The sequence below is a fragment of the Bidens hawaiensis genome, unplaced genomic scaffold, assembly GCF_021521415.1.
Source record: "Bidens hawaiensis isolate Kalapana, Puna unplaced genomic scaffold, B.hawaiensis_p1.1 tig00032424_1, whole genome shotgun sequence".
Classification (NCBI taxonomy): domain Eukaryota; kingdom Viridiplantae; phylum Streptophyta; class Magnoliopsida; order Asterales; family Asteraceae; genus Bidens; species Bidens hawaiensis.
In genome coordinates, this window is record NW_027495519.1 from 145695 (window position 1) to 158105 (window position 12411).

At 33.3% G+C, this 12411-nt stretch overlaps 1 pseudogene across 1 annotated transcript in view; it reads right to left on the reverse strand.

Moving 5' to 3' along the window:
- The window catches only part of LOC143583488 (uncharacterized), a 31542-nt pseudogene that overhangs the window by 8291 nt on the left and 10840 nt on the right, over nt 1-12411 (reverse strand). The window contains exons 2-12 of the transcript XR_013144180.1: nt 10451-10512; nt 5827-5926; nt 5645-5729; nt 2561-2600; nt 2219-2467; nt 1653-1749; nt 1494-1568; nt 1041-1139; nt 598-714; nt 399-514; nt 191-290 (exon numbers count right to left, since the gene is read on the reverse strand). The product of XR_013144180.1 is annotated as an uncharacterized LOC143583488 (transcript). The remainder of the gene's footprint in view (nt 1-190; nt 291-398; nt 515-597; nt 715-1040; nt 1140-1493; nt 1569-1652; nt 1750-2218; nt 2468-2560; nt 2601-5644; nt 5730-5826; nt 5927-10450; nt 10513-12411) is intronic.

Here is a 12411-nt window from a genome sequence, read left to right on the forward strand (position 1 = left end):
ACCAAATGAAATTTTGTGTCCACATTCGTTCGTTACAAACAATAGAAGCAAACAAATATTAATTTGGAAATAAAAATTTAACAATCTCAATATTATGCATTCAACAAGAAACTTTGATGCCAGAAATCGTAGTGTTTAATTTGCAATTAGCAACCACAAGTACAGATAAATAAAGAAAGGAAATAATTACCCTAAGCTTTTTGTGAGGTACAAGTACTTGTGGAGGAACAAGAGAAGAAAGTTCACATGATGGCCTTGTTATAGCAGAATAAGTCGGGTGCTCAATAGCCCTGCAAGTTTTCATAAAAAACAAAGATTATTGCTACCTACAGATATCCTTAAATATCTCAAACATCCTTAAAATGTAGTAAAATCTATACAAGAAGATAATATGTTACCATATATGTGAATCTTTGACACAAGTTAATATATCAAGGTTTGGTGCTCGAGGATGGCACCAAGATGCCACACTATGACAAGCCATTTTAGGGACAGGCTTAATACGCCTTAATTCCTGCAGATATTAGTTGAAATGCATGAATGATATAGTGAATTAATGATTGCATAAATAATTATACGGAAAAAAAAAGGTAGTACCTTGAATGACATTGTATCCCAAATGGCTAAAGTCTTATCTGCCCCTATTGTTATGAGCTGAGGTGCACTTCCACTGACTCTAGATAACTCAACTGCCACAACACCACCATCATGTGCCTTCAATAGAGTATCTCAGATTATTAGCCTTTTCATATAGCATCTTGATTATATCATAAGAAACAAAATGTTGTCTGTTGTAGAAATAATACGTAGAAACAAAATCACATAAAACAATCCCCAGACCTCAAGACTACTAGTCCAAAATTTAGGGCATTTTAAAAAAATATTTGAACATATAAATTACCATTTCAAGATACGTAATTACAAGAATCAAGATAACAGTATGAACTGAAACTAATGGCAAAATACAAACATATATAGATGCTGAAATACATTATCAATGTAAGAAATGTTTTCTAAAGTTTGTCACAAACAATAATTACCTTCAAACTCAGCTTAGGTACAAGTTCTCGTGAATCTTGACCATGATCCGCACTCCAAAGTACAAGTAAACCATCACTACCACCAGAAACTAGTAGAGCCTGCAGCACATGAATTAAAAATAACATTTTTAAAAACCCTGTAAAAAGTTTACAAATACACATTAGCAATATCTAATTGACAACTGGTAGATACCTCTCCTGAAGAAGCCATAAAGGTCATCAAGCAAGATATCGACCCTTTGTGACCCCCTGTGTATCTTCTTACAAGCTACATCCAAAAAGCATTATCACAGGATGCAACAAAATTATGATAAAATAGTTTTAAGTATAGATGAATATGTAATTAGCAAACCTTCCATGTTATCATTGAAAGGACTCTAATCACACCATCTGATGAACCAAATGCAACAAGAGGGCCATCTCCACCATCGTAGTCAGGAACTCCATACATACCTCTCCTGAAGAAGCCATAAAGGTCATCAAGCAAGATATCGACCCTTTGTGACCCCCTGTGTATCTTCTTACAAGCTACATCCAAAAAGCATTATCACAGGATGCAACAAAATTATGATAAAATAGTTTTAAGTATAGATGAATATGTAATTAGCAAACCTTCCATGTTATCATTGAAAGGACTCTAATCACACCATCTGATGAACCAAATGCAACAAGAGGGCCATCTCCACCAGTCGTAGTCAGGAACTCCATACTGCACAACTAAACAAACATGTTACTGAAGATGAACAACACCCTAAAATTTAGATCCTATAAAGTTCCAACTTTTATGCATCTTCAATAAACAAGAGTAACTTACTTTTTTCTCGCCACCAATAACTATTGACTCTTTTAGACATTTAACATGTCCCCATGATATATGATAATATAGTTTAAGTCATTAGCTAATAAAGATCTTAATTTCAAATACTAAAGATAAAAAGTTAACCGTTTTAGGGTACTTAGTTAATTAAAATGCAGTCAGTACACACAAATGAAATCAGAGGAGCGTAAAAGCTAACTAGCGTGTAACTTTCTATTTGAAGTTAAGCTAACTAGTGTGTAACTTTCTATTTGATGTTTTGAACTTATGTAAACTCAAGAAGACATACAAAACTCTACAAATATATTTTTCTTGGTTTTTTTATTAAACAGTCATAAAAAATGTAGTAGTTATGACTTGCCAGATAAGCGAGCGGTTATCCAGGTCCTGCTTTGGTACATCACGACCACGCATCGTTACCAAGTCCAAAAAAATGGCCTTATTTTCACAACATATGACAAGAAAATGTCGTCCTTTTGTTGATGGAGCAGGGGAATTAAAGGCAGAAGTCAACTGGTTGACAGCTGATGGTGGTTCAGCAGCGGCAGAGCGGTTACGCCACAGTTGCCAGAACCGAACATCATCATCATAAAAGCTAACCTGTCGTACACTGAAATAAACATATGTTTTTTTTACTTTATTCCAAAAAGTGTAAAAACATATCAGCAAACAAATGGAACACAAAGATTAGTGGATCTATTACCTCCCACCACGAAGGGCTTCTGTTGGTTTTCCTTTAGACTCTGTCAAATAAAACATAAACTTCAACCTTTTCACATACCAACATTTAAAATGTATAGGTGGCAACTCTAACAGATCATACAAAAATAAGCTAAAAGGCAAACAGGTTGAAAGTCACCCTAAGCATTAATATCATGCCTGAATCTAAACCTTAAAAAGTTATATAAGCATTGAAATAATATAACTTTCTTAATTGTATTAAACACCAATTGTGTATACAAAATTTCAACTTTTTGACAGAAAGTGTTTTTGGTCAATCATGGTACCCAACACGACATGTTGAGAAAAGTAAGTTGACTCAAATGCTCTTGTAACTAATAATTATGAGAATTTTAACTCTTCTGACTTGGCTAAATACTGTAATTAAACTTCTACGGTCAATGTGGCCTTATCCGTCTGTGTAAAGTTTAGGTTATTATAATTAACATAACATAGTTTGACATGAATAAACAAACACATTTCAAGACCTCTGTTTGTTCTCCGTATTTATGGTATACCAGTACCACACAGCATAGTGTACCAAGATCTAATGAGTTCAGGAGCACAATATGTGTTTATTTGTATTCCATGTAAACGTGACTCAATATGTACTTCAGAATCAAATTCATAATGCCTTCAAAGGACATGTGAGATGAAGTTACACGGTTGCTGATAGAATTCGATTCTAATTAATAGCAACGGAAATTGAAATTGAATGAAGTAACATAAACTGAAAGTAGAATTGATATGAAGAAGATGATCCTATCGGATCTTACAGACTCGATAGACTAACACCGAAGTGTTCCCGGAACTGTGCCCTCTCTCAATGCCCAGCAAAGAGCCTAACAACTTACTAATATCATTCCTGCCCTCCCTAATGAGTTATTAACCTATTTATAGAAAAGGAAATTACACTTAATACCCTTCTAGAATAGACAAATGATACTTAGAGGCTAACTATAGCATGAATCCTATCATTACTCCCCCCTTCAAAACAGTCTTGCCCTCAAGACTGAGAACGAACTAACTCAACACCCAAGCGGAGGCTTCCCCGAGAGCTTTTCAGGTGGACGTCCCTGCCCATGCACCACCCACAAATGATATGATCCAACAGCAGCTGCAGCAACTTGACTTGCAGTCTTGCACCAACCATGAAACAGCTTCCATAACAAATCTGATTTAGGGTTTGTATACGGGTCATGTGGTTTAGGATCCGTATCCAAAACAAACAGCTTCAAAGCAAAAACAGGAGGTCGGGTATAGTCGAGCCAACCAAAGTCCCAACCCGGTTTCCACTCAAAGGTTTGAACATCACGGAATTCACTAGCAATTTTCTCTCGACTTTGAGGAACAGTAGGCAGAATATTTGTAAGCCTGTGAAATACCGGAACAAAATTCATTGAATGAAGCTTGAAATCACCAGTTTCATGTGGATTTCCCGTTAACAATTTGGTAATTGCATCGTGGTTGGTGAAAATAAACTCTGAAGACAAAGGTGAAGAGAGAAACAGGGCGACATGTTGAACGGAAATTATAGCCTTCAATTGATTTACAGGTAATGATTTACCAGTCATATAGGAGGAAGAGGAAGATAGTAGAGGAACGCCTGGAGGAAGTCTTCCATCTAACGAGCCCAGATCTGGAGAGTCCAGGCCCACTGCCATTTTCTGCTCGATATCTTGGCCCACCACAGTCTCGAAGCCCAATTGTCTCTCAAAACAACCTGATATCACTCCAGTTTCATGATATTTCGATCTGACGTCAACAATTTGTGCACGTGAAGACTGAAATTGCTCAATTGGAGCCGCCGATGTAGAATTAGATCCTGAAAACCTTGAATCCGACGGACTATTCATCATCAAATAGCCATGGTCGGTTGAAATTTTTTCAAATCGGTAAATGAGCGCCTTCAATTGATCTAGATCTGACACCGGGTTGGTTGTTGAGTGGCCATGGACAAACACGTTTACACCGGAATTGAGACCAGAACCCGAAGAGCCATCGATATGCCGCTTCTCCTGTTGCTTCATCCAGCCCAAAACCACCTTCCTGAACTCCCTGGAGTCAGCCCGATCTGCGTTCAATGCAGTAAGCGATGCCTTAATCTCTGTAACATCGGATTGTAATTGTTGAATTTGTTGTTCATGAACATCCAAACGAGACGTCTGATCTAGGGTTTCCATGATTGATCAGATTAAAACGGCAGGTCTAGGGCAGGTCGGACCAATGATAGAATTCGATTCTAATTAATAGCAACGGAAATTGAAATTCAATGAAGTAACATAAACTGAAAGTAGAATTGATATGAAGAAGATGATCCTATCGGATCTTACAGACTCGATAGACTAACACCGAAGTGTTCCCGGAACTGTGCCCTCTCTCAATGCCCAGCAAAGAGCCTAACAACTTACTAATACCATTCCTACCCTCCCTAATGAGTTATTAACCTATTTATAGAAAAGGAAATTACACTTAATACCCTTCTAGAATAGACAAATGATACTTAGAGACTAACTATAGCATGATTCCTATCAGTTGCCAATAACGATTTACACACATAATGTGTTTATTATTTCCTTCTTCGCCAAAATATTAAGGTAAGATCAAATACTTTTATCATTTTTATCGCTACACGTATGCATATAATTGTTTTTTGGTCCACTAAATTCCCCTATCAAAGTTGAAACATATCAAATGACAGTCATATGATGCTTTTGTTAATTCATGTAAAATATCATTATATGTGGATATAAGTGATAGAAAATTGTTAAAATTACAAACAGATTGATTGCTAATCCATGATTAAGATGATACAGTTCAGTTTGATTTATCACACAATTGTTGATTCAGCAAATTAAAATCATGCATCATGTCTCAAATAAAGAATGCTTCAGTCATTCTGTATCACCTCTTCATTTCTTCTAATAAGAGAGGAATGAAGTGAAAGTCGTATGTATGAATTGTAATTGTAAATGTAATGAATTAGTTATGAAGAAAAGTGAGTGATTGAATTCATTTGGCATGTGGATAATAATAATAATAATAATACTGAATTAGTTGAAGTAACCTGATTCGCCTTCGGCAAGCTTCTCCAACTTAGCACCAACCAAACGGCGTTCATCAACACCTCCAGCTTTCAACTCATATATAACCTAATCAATAATAAAGTTTAAGATGAATAATTGTATAGTATATATAGTAGAATTAAACAACAACAAAACCTAAAAATAATAATAATAATAATAATACCTGGCGGTGTTCCCAATTCCAAACGGAGACGTGATCGGAAGCATCAGCAGTAACAAGCCATGGATGAGTAGGATGCAATTGGATCTTGTCGGCCGGAATGCTTTCAAACGCAACATTTCACACGTGGATCTAGGGCATAAACTGCCTCCTGGAACTAAGTAAGTAGATGGCTGTACTGAGATTCAGTTTCGCCTTCCTTGGCAGCAATGGCGTGCGTGATGATGGATCGATCGTAAGATCTGTCCGCTCGCAATTATTATTTATACGTTGGTTTACATTGATGAATGAGCTTTATTACGGTAGCAGCCTATTTTTTTCCTCACGTTATTTGTCCAATTTACTTGTTTTTGACATAAAATAAAAATGTTATTACTGAATCCAAGATTCACCACGGTATATAAAACCATAACCATAACCATAACCATAACCATAACCATAACCATAACCATAACCATAACCATAACCATAACCATATGAATAATGCCTTAACCATAACCATATGTATGTATGTTCTTTATTCAATCATGTTCATCATAGCAAAATTTACAAATTTATTTTATTAAACCATATTTTACATCCTAATTAAAATATTTTAATTCAATCAACTTCAATTATTTAAATCTTTATAAATCTAGTTAATCAAGTTATTTTATATCTATAATATATATAAACGAAAATATAAAAAACCTACATGTCGCGATATGGTCGCTCCCCCTTTTTTTGGAGTCATCAGATTTTTCTGATTTTTAAATGGAGGATTCGCATGCATTTAACCCGAATTCACGGGTACGGGTCTTACCAAACCCAGATATTCCTTAAACGGGTTTTAACATCTCATTAAATTAAAAATTATTCACACCAAATTATTGATGAGAAAATCTTATAAAATAGGATATACTAAAAATTATTATATGATTTTTAAAAAAAAATATTTATAACTAAGAAACAATTTTATAGTAAAAAAATAAGCGGGTCTTGGGTCTTACCAAACCCAGATAACTTTTAAACCGGGTTATAACATCTTAGTTATTTGTGAAATCTTTTTATCATCAAACTCTAAGTATATTATAAATTTCATTACAATAAATAAAATTAAACCCAAAAAAGTATATAGATATTTAAAACTAGTAATGTAAAACAGCCCCCGTAATATACATAAACGAATTTGTTTGATTTGTTTGATTTTAAAATGGAGGCTTCTCATGTATTTGACCCGAATTCACAAGTATAGGTCTCATCAAACCCAGATATTTCTTAAACGGGTTATAACATCTCATTAAATTAAAAACTAATCTCACCAGATATTTGATATAAAAATCATATAAAGTAGGGTTATACTAAAAATTAATATCTGATTTATTTAAAATATATATATATATTGTTTATAATTAAAAACTCAATTTTATAGTAAAAAAATAAACGGGTCTTGAGTCTTATTAAACTCATATAGCTTTTAAACCGGGTTATAACATCTCATTTATTTGTGAAACAATTTATCATCTAACCATAAAATATATTATTAACTTTCATACAATAAAAAAATTAAAACTCAAAAAAATAAATAAACATTAAAAACAAATAATATAAAACAAAATACGGGGGATAAAAACTAGTTAATATATAAAATAATATAAAAATTGAGCATTGCTTCGACTACTCAGAGTTCCATGAATACGATTAAAATTTTAAATGTTATTTTAAAGGTTATTCCTTGAAAATTTTCTCTAATTTTGGGACGAAATTCCCTAAAGTAGAGGAGACTGTAACAATTCGTATTTTCCAATTAAGATTTTATCCGTAACCCGACCCATTTTTTTATGTTCGGAAAATTTTAACAATTAAAAAATACCGCGTTTATCGAGTAATCATTATCATATCATTAATTGTTTATTATATTCATTTAATATTAATATATATAGGGTGCTGGGTGCAGTTACTGTACGCTAATGCTTAACGTACGATAGGTACGCGAGACGCTCAAAGGCAAAAACCAAAGGCAAAAACCTAAAACGCTCAGATAACGCTCACAAAACTTAAACGCTCAACAAACGCTCAGCAAACGCTCAAAAAATGGTAATCGCGAAAAAAGTGACAAATTGATCGATTAACCATCCAAAACTGTTTTTTCGGTGAACAAATGATTAATTGGGTATGTATTGACGATTCCGAGATGTTTGGATGTGATTTCATGGATCGATTCGTGAAAAAATGAATTCGCGTACGTAATGTACGTTAAGGCATTAGCGTATTGGATCTTTTCACTATATATATAAACAAACTTTCATTTACATTCATTTTAACCTCTAAACCAAACTTTAACCTGTTAATGCATCCATTTTCAAACTGCAAAGACTAAATAGCAAATATGTAAATATATTATTATATTCTTTTTTCTCCTAACCCATAACCAGTAACCGATAAACCCGTTTATAATCAAGTTCGCAACCCATTTAGTTTACTTGTAGCTTAATCCTCTTTCGAAAATTGGAATTGGTATGCGAGTATCGTTCGTATTACTTAGACGTCTATACCTACATAAATAATTAAGAACACAAAATCAAATAATAAACGAATTGATCTTATGTTCAAGTTGTCCTTAACCCGTTTGTGATATACCATCTAATCATCATCATAACTCAATTAAACCTAGCAATAGCACCCTTATACCATCGCTAAACAAACCCCTATAATTATTTTTATTGTAGTGGTCTGCATATATCAGTTCGTGTACCCGAGTAGCCGATCTGTTCATTCGTTATTTAAACCTCAATCAATCATTGTTACAGGTATTATTATATATGGTTATGATCGTCGTCTAAAGCTTTACAATAACCCCATGATTAATTAAGAAAATATAAACCGGTTTAATCGATTTGATTTTTTAGGGTTCATAGTATATGTTGGGTCTGCAACTGCATGTTTATATGTTATCATTATCAAGGTATTATCAAACTAACACCCCAGCTTAGCTGGTGGCGTGTATGTGTTTAAACCTTTGAGCTAGCCAGGGACATGTGTTCGAGCCCCCTGGACACAACTTTTGTATTTTATTTTTCTTAATTATATTTTTAGGGATTTAATGAATTTATAACTAATATTAATATCAAATAAACATTTTTTTTATAAAAACTGACATATTAGAGTTTATGTTTCTTGTCAAATCTAGTTTACGTATATATATATATATATGTATGTATGCATGTATGTATTTTAAGTATTTATTAATAATAAGTAAACATTATATATATACTAGTAAGAGTGTCCGCGCGTTGCGGCGGGAACGCAACGGGGATTCAGTTAATAGGGGTTTGGTACGATATGGTACCGCCATTTGGTATAGCTAAATTTGTAGTCGGTCTAGTTTATGATTAAAAATAGGGTATGCAACAAATATGGTATTAAAAAAGAAGCTTGTAAAAAAAATAAATTCTTCAGCCCATTTGGCATTTGGTAATTATTAAGATTTAATATGTCTACACTATAATAATTGGAAGAGTACATCAAACTAATCTGCAACTTATTTTTAAGATAAAAATCTAACCAAAACAGACTTACATATGAATACACGCCCAGGGCGTGGCCATATATTGGCGATTAGGTGTCGGTTATTCTTTGGCTCTTTGCCTCAATAATGTGATTGAAAGTAATAAGAATGCAAAACTTAATCCGCTATTGTTTGTTTAGCTAATGCAAAAAAAAAAAAACGTTTACATTAGCTAGAGATGAAGGTAAAAATGGAGATGTTGCATCTCTTAAATCAATCATGGAAATGTGACATTAGTAGTGCAAATCAACCTGAACAAACGATTAAACATGGGCGACTAAATGAAATGGGCTTTATTGTGCGTGCTCGTTTATGTACATTCATTATTAGTATAAATAAATGGTTCATGAACGTGAACAAACATAACATATTAAGAAAATAAAAGTGTTTTTGAGTCAAGTGAACTTGTTAAATGGGCCAAATGAAATATGCATACTCCAAAGAAAAAAAAATGTATTACAAGTCAAGCATACTGGTCAAACGAGCCGAATCAAGTATAGGCATTTAGAAATTTATCAAGGTTATATATATATTTTATACTGTACCAGCCGGTAAGCTCGTGCTTTGCGGCGGGTATGTAGTTTCAAAAGTAATTTAGCCAGTATGGGTTCGGTTCACTATACCTAACATTTAAGCGAAGATAAGATAGTTAAGTGTAAGTTTGCGTTCAGGTCGTGTTCGGACTCGCTTAAGGTATTCACATTCATCTTCGATTGGACCCCTGTAAGGGCGACCAATTTAGCACCCCCAACTAAGCACATCAAAGAAAAACTCTACTGTCAAACGTGTCGTTTTCGGGTTAGCTCGTGAACGCACGGTTCCTTTTAATACATCAGCATATATTGAACATAACAATAAGATATTTTATATGTCTATAACATCTTATTTATGTTATATTTAGTGAAATTATAACATTAATCATGAATGAAATTCTAAAAACTATTATACCAAGTTTTTCGAGCTCAAACTTCTCTTTTTTTGTGATCCTATTCAAAGTGATACCTGCATGATAACATACTATTTCAAAGGTAGATGTCAAATTACCTAAATACCCTTAGCTTTAAAGAATCTCTTTATTACCTGATTTGAGGATCATATAGCTCATATTCATATTTTCTAGCTGATAACCCGACCCGTTCCACCTAAATAACAAACAATTAAACGGCTGACCTTTGGGTTAGATTCCATTATGACCAACTCAATGAGCCCGAACTGAACAACCCGATGACCGATAGTTCTACCCGAATGACACCCACTTTTTCTCACTTGCCCAATTTATTAAAGTCACATGCATAATTCAGAACAGTCACAAAACATTTAACCAATACTTAAAGTCTCCGACGATGTAGCATTAAAGTTAACGGCGTCTAGCCGGATATGGTTCAATTACCGTTTTGTCCATCAAATATGTTTTGTATGTAATATATAAATATATATATATATATATATATATATATGGGAGGGTTATCCTAAAAATAAGTAGTTTCTTAGGAAGACTAGGAATAAATTATAGCCATTTGAACATGTTAATCAATGATTGAGATTTAAAATTACCAATAACCGACATAGTTTCCTAGAACTGTTCTTTCACCATAATTTATAATGCCAAATGTCAAAAATTTATTAATTCTTACCATTCCTAGGAAACTCCTTATTCTTATCTGAACCCTTTTATATATACATATACTATATATAATATAGGAGGTATGGGCAAATTAAGATGGTGGATTTTTAGGGATTTACAATTATTTATACACATGGTACAACCTAAAGTGAGAGCAAACTGGTCATTATATCACTAAATCTTGCGTGTTTTCCATTTTTCTCCAAAATAGTTACAACCTTGCCCCCTCAGTTTTAATCAACTTTTTATAAATTTAAAGAATAGTTATAAATTTGGTCCTTCATCTTTTAACCATCTATTCTTTATATTTTCATTTTTAACCCAAATACCCCCACGATTTTTAAACGGTCATAACTTTTTTGTACGTTAATATTTTTTTAAAAAAATTGCACCATAAAAACGAGAATTTGATTATGATATTGTTATAGTTTCTTTTCAGTTAAAATAATAAAGTTTTATGTATAAGCATTTGTCGTCCGGTTTTGATGGTTTTAAATTAAACCATGAGTCAAGCCATTATTAACAGTTTTTGGTCACCGAAAACTGAAACTAGGCCGTTAACGATTAAAACCCAACAAAACCAAACCATTAACAATAGTTATGTACCGTTTTCGTTTGTACTTCGATATTAACTTAAGTTTAAAATAAGAACTATGAATCTACTTATAACAATAAATTGTTGGAATTACGTATGCCCGAGACACATACTTAAACTAATGTGGCTAACTGTGTTTGATCCAAGTCGGGTCATACCCAATAACAAGCTAGACAACACCAAATGTATTCTTTTAACGATTTGATCATTTAAAAGAATACCGAACACTACGTGTTTAGAAAATTGGTTTTCTAAACAAACACACTTGAGGATTCAAATAAATTATTTGGATAATTTGTTTATATAAACTAATTATTTAATTGGTTAAATAATTAAATAGATGTATGCACATTTTATGAAAATGAGTTTTATAAAATGAATGGAGAAGTTTTAAATGTTAAAACACAAAACAAAAAAAAAAAAAAAAAAAAAAAAAAAAAAAAAAAAAAACAAACAAAACCGGCCACCCATGTGGGGGTGGTGGTTTTACCCAATCAATAACAAGATGCTCTATGTAACTTGTCTTGGGTTCCTTTTAATCCTCCATTCCCCATACATGCAAATGGTCTTGTTCTTTGATATTTTTCAAGTGTTGTAACAAGCAAACAAACTCTCTCTCTTTCTCTCCAAAACCCACGGCTCACTTGGGCATCATTTGGGAGTTTTGTGAGCTAGTTCAAGTGTTCAAAATCCTAGCAACTAGTTGGTGTTGTTGCTCAAAGCTTGGGGTATACAAAGCTTGAGGGTTTCTCTTTGCAACCTTGCCATTTGAAGACATCATCTTCTTCATCCATCTACATCTTCTTATAAGGTATAAGAAGG